The sequence below is a fragment of the Aegilops tauschii genome, chromosome 4 (assembly GCF_002575655.3).
Source record: "Aegilops tauschii subsp. strangulata cultivar AL8/78 chromosome 4, Aet v6.0, whole genome shotgun sequence".
NCBI classification, from domain to species: Eukaryota; Viridiplantae; Streptophyta; class Magnoliopsida; order Poales; family Poaceae; genus Aegilops; species Aegilops tauschii.
The window spans coordinates 188,164,505-188,169,845 of NC_053038.3; the positions used below are offsets into that span (position 1 = coordinate 188,164,505).

Sequence of the window (5,341 nt, forward strand, 5' to 3'; positions counted from 1 at the left end):
CCGCCCGGGCCCTCGAAATCTAGGGGGCCCCCTCCGGCCATGTCGCATGTGAGATTACCTAGCTACGCAGTGACAACGCCGTCCCCCGAAGCAGATTTTTTTTAGGGAAATCGCACGCAGCAGGAGGTAGCGGACGACGATAACAGAGTACGTTCATCGTGTTTTCTTCCTTGCACAATCGCAGGGGCCGTAGTAATTTTGTTTGAGAATGAATCGCAGGGGCGAGCGCACAGCCGCACGACATCATCCACCGTGAGATACTGGGCCTGGCCCAGCTCGTGGGCAGCATGACCATCACTGCAGAAGCCCCCGGCAAGCGCACAACGCCCACGTCCCCTTTTTCCCATCGTGGATGCCTACAGCCCACACGAAAATTAGTCGTGAATCACGGCAACGCCATCGCCGTCATCAGGATATCGCCCATGGCAGCGGCGACGGGGAAGGAGCACACCGGGAGGCTCCTCATCAGATTCCGGTAAGGATCGGTTCGCTCTTGAATTCTTGATATAATCCTGTGCGCTTGTATGGATTGATTCTGAGATTTATCCCCTTCCTTGCTCTCGACGGGAAAGTGTATAGTCACTGTGAGCGAGATTTTCATTTGGCATTTGAAAATTAGGAGCCATGATGCTACTGTTCTATTTAGGGAAAATTAGGAGTATGGGATGTTGTCTACTAAAGCAGGATTAACCACGAAGTTCCGTCAAATACTGTATGAACTTGTCTGTTTAATTAACTCGATGATCGCTTTTATGACTTTGTGGTAATGCTGGAAAAGCACTATTTCAAAGACATGCGGATGGTTCCTTCTTTCTAGAATATTTCAATTTATATTTCCAGAGACAAAGTTGACAGAAAATAATGCTTTCTCGATTTGCAGACGATAGCAAGAAATATATTGAATCTTCTGTTCAACAGTTTTCTCATATAGTTTATGACCTTAACTCATTCTGTGTTATCTATAGGGCTTAGAAGATGGTTCTAATGCTTCATCAAAGAACAATCTTTTTTATCGAGGACATTTATAAGGAAGCGCTGGATGTGTTTATGATGGCTGAGGTATGCAATCTTCTGTGATCATTGTTGTCATACTGTAAAAAGCATATACGTCTTTTAAATAGCTATATAGTGATGAAAAAAATGTGAGGTTTGTAAGTTTAGAAAAATTGTTGAATGGGATTGATATGATACCATAATTAATGTTATTGCATCTAGGAAAGTTAGAAGAAAAAATTAAGTCAACTATAAATTATTAGATTTTGGATGCACTTGTTTTACTAAAACATTTCTCATATACATATTTTAAATATTATATTGATGTTTATAATAAGGGCCCCCGGTTCTAGCTCGCCCCGGGCCCCAGAAATCTCAGGACCGGCCCTGCACCCGCTCGCACTGCCGCCGCCGCCCCCGTGCGCTGATGCTCGCCTACTGTTGCTATCGCTCCTTGATGCTGCTTGTGTCCCTGCCACTGCTGTGCTGCTTGTTGCCCGCTCACCGTTGCATCCCCTGCTCATCTGCGTATGTGTGCACGCGCCTGCCTTTGGTCATGTCCGTGCCCGCGCTCACAAGCGCTCGTGCACTCGCCCGCGCGTGGTCGTGGTCACCGGCCCCCTGTGCTCCATGCGAGCCCAACCGTGGTGTGGCACGGTTGAACCTCTGGCACCTAGGCTGGCCCTGTATAGATTAGTTTTACTTGTGTTTAACTAGTCTAATGACCCAATGACAGGTGGACCCCACCCCCTAATTATTCATTTAATAAAAATGTTAAAACTAAGCCAATGACAGTTGGGCCCCACTAGCCCAGTTGACCAGTCCACATTGATTGGCCCCACATGTCAGCCTGCGCGTGCACTGCTGTGTACACTCTGCCGGGTGCACCTAGCAATTTAGATGGAACTTCAAATTAATAAATAAATTTATAAAATCATTTAAACTTTGGAAAATCATATAAAATAATGTATAACTCGGATGAAAATAATTTATATATGAAAAATGATCGAAAAAAATAAGACGGATTCGAATATGCCATCCACATACATTTCACATTCCCCAATCACAACAAACACCGAACCTTCCCTTCCGGATCGTCTGACCGATAAATTCCTGGAGCCGGGAAAATATTCCCGGATATTTTCCCGCTCCGTCTATGACAACTAGCACTACATTAGGTCACCCCTAACGTAGCATATCACCATGTCATGCTTTGTGCTGCATATGTCTACTTTACATTTACTGTTTCTTCTACCTCTTCTTCTCTCGTAGACCTCGAGACTGACGATGACGCCACCGAGTACGACTACACCCCAGACGTTCACCCACTTGCAGCAGAGCTTCTAGGCAAGCAAAAAAAAACTATCATTCCTCTGAGTTCACCTTGATGGTAAGGACACACTGATACCTTTAACTGTTACCCAAATAACTGTTATTGCGGGACTGAAGGGACAGGTGGGACAGCCCCGATAGAGGTGGACCTGAGTTCCCTACTGTCTCTGGATAAGTCAGGTTAACCATGAGGGTACCCGCGAGATAATGACGAGGCACGACCGGTTAGGCAGAGACCGCCCCAGAGAGGGATGGGCCTGGCCCTTATCGTAAGTCCGCGAGACGGGGTGATAGGATCATTGATCGTTTCCGTGAGCTCCCAATACACTAACGGGTTTGGATATGTGATCTGAGTAGGCCTCTGGCCTTTTTGCACTAACCACCGCGCGGGAATAAGTATGGGCACTCGGCGTCGTACAATTCTTCCGAAAGCTCATTGACGTTAGCAGTTGAGTGGCGTGCGCCCTGTTGGATGGTAACCACCACCGCTTGTTGAGGTGGGTCTGCTCCATGTTGCGTTCGCAACACGCGGGAGTGCAAAGGACGATTGGCCCATGACCCCTTCGCACTTAGGATTTAGACCGGCGTGTTGGCCTCTCTATTGAGCCTAGGTAGGACTATTATGTGTCGATCAGCCGAGGCCGGGTGTAACGCCCTGAGACAGATGCACCAGGTGTCTTCCAGTTATTCGCCGTCGTAGCCATGTCATTTTCTTGCGTCTTGCACTTTGCCATGTCATCATGTGCATTTCATCTGCATGTTTTCAAAACTTGCGTCCGTCCGGGTCTTCCAGTTTTCTCCGTTATCCGTTTCGGAATCCGACACTCTCCACGCGGGAGAAAAACGTTCCCGGAATGGGCCGAGAATTGACGAGCGGCCTTGGTATACCACCGGTAGACCGCCTGTCAAATTCCATTCCATTTGGGGGTCGTTTGATGCCCCAACGGTTAACGGCGTGAACCGTCGGACCCCTCTCTCCTTATAGCCCAACACCCCTCCACAGCAGGCCACTAGCCCATCTAAACCCACTCCATGCTCTTCACCGTTGGATCACGATCGTGTGGGCGAAAACCGCACCTCAATAGCCCTCTCCTAGCTCCCTCTACCTATAAATAAGCCTCCCCCTCCTCAAATCCGGATGAAACCCTAGATCTCTCCCCTCCACCCTGTCGGACGCGTCCGCGCCGCCGGCCGCACCAATCCGCCACCGCCACGTGTCTCCGTCGCCTCCCACCATCACTGGCCCGCGGGGCCCGGGTTGGGCCCTTCCGGTCCAACCGTCGCCGCCACCACCCGCGGGCACCCCGCGCCTCCCTGCTCCGCCCCGCGCCGGACTCTGCTGCCGCACGCCACCCGTCGGCTCTCACCGTCCGCCGCTGCCTCGTCCCCATCGGAGCACGCTGCCATCGCTGGCGCCAACTGCGCCCCGCACCTCCGGTGTTGGAAATATGCCCTAGAGGCAATAATAAATGGTTATTATTATATTTCTTTGTTCATGATAATAGTCTATTATTCATGCTATAATTGTATTGTCTGGAAATCATAATACATGTGTGAATACATAGACCACAACGTGTCCCTAGTAATCCTCTAATTGACTAGCTCGTTGATCAACAGATAGTCATGGTTTCCTCACTATGGACATTGGATGTCATTGATAACGGGATCACATCATTAGGAGAATGATGTGATGGACAAGACCCAATCCTAAGCATAGCATAAAAGATCGTGTAGTTTCGTTTGCTAGAGCTTTTCCAACGTCAAGTATCTTTTCCTTAGACCATGAGATCGTGCAACTCCCGGATACCGTAGGAGTGCTTTGGGTGTGCCAAACGTCACAACGTAACTGGGTGACTATAAAGGTGCACTACGGGTATCTCCGAAAGTGTCTGTTGGGTTGGCACGGATCGAGACTGGGATTTGTCACTCCGTGTGACGGAGAGGTATCTCTGGGCCCACTCGGTAATGCATCATCATAATGAGCTCAATGTGACTAAGGCGTTAGTCACGGGATCATGCATTGCGGTACGAGTAAAGAGACTTGCCGGTAACGAGATTCAACAAGGTATTGGGACACCGATGATCGAATATCGGGCAAGTAACATACCGATTGACAAAGGGAATTGCATATGGATTGATTGAATCCTCGACACCGTGGTTCATCCGATGAGATCATCGTGGAACATGTGGGAGCCAACATGGGTATCCAGATCCCGCTGTTGGTTATTGACCGGAGAGGCGTCTCGGTCATGTATGCATGTCTCCCGAACCCGTAGGGTCTACACACTTAAGGTTCGGTGACGCTAGGGTTGTAGAGATATATGTATGCGGAAACCCGAAAGTTGTTCGGAGTCCCGGATGAGATCCCGGACGTCACGAGAGGTTCCGGAATGGTCCGGAGGTGAAGAATTATATATAGGAAGTCAAGTTTCGGCCACCGGGAAAGTTTCGGGGGTTACCAGTATTGTACCTGGACCACCGGAAGGGTCCCGGGGGTCCACCGGGTGGGGCCACCTATCCCGAAGGGCCCCGTGGGCTGAAAGTGGAAGAGAACCAGCCCTTAGTGGGCTGGGGCGCCCCCCTTGGGCCTCCCCCCATGCGCCTAGGGTTGGGAACCCTAGGGGGGAGCTTCCCCCTTGCCTTGGGGGGCAAGGCACCCCTTCCCCCCTTTGGCCGCCGCCCCCCCCCCCCCCTTGGAGATCCCATCTCCCTGGGCCGGCGCCCCTCCAGGGGGCCTATATAAAGGGGGGGAGGGAGGGCAGCAACCTACAGCCTTGGGCGCCTCCCTCCTCCCCTGCAACACCTCTCTCTCTCTCTCGCAGAAGCTCGGCGAAGCCCTGCCGGAGACCCGCTACATCCACCACCACGCCGTCGTGCTGTTGGATCTCCATCAACCTTTCCTTCCCCCTTGCTGGATCAAGAAGGAGGAGACGTCGCTGCACCGTACGTGTGTTGAACGCGGAGGTGCCGTCCGTTCGGCACTCGGTCATCGGTGATTTGGATCACGGCGAGTACG

At 51.0% G+C, this 5,341-nt stretch overlaps 1 long non-coding RNA gene across 1 annotated transcript; it reads left to right on the forward strand.

Moving 5' to 3' along the window:
- The first annotated feature begins 219 nt into the window (after nt 1–219).
- Nucleotides 220–4,034, forward strand: LOC109779845 (uncharacterized). Its single transcript, XR_006662435.2, has 3 exons — nt 220–475; nt 966–1,059; nt 2,266–4,034. It is a non-coding gene; the product is annotated as an uncharacterized lncRNA (long non-coding RNA).
- Nucleotides 4,035–5,341: the final 1,307 nt, after the last annotated feature.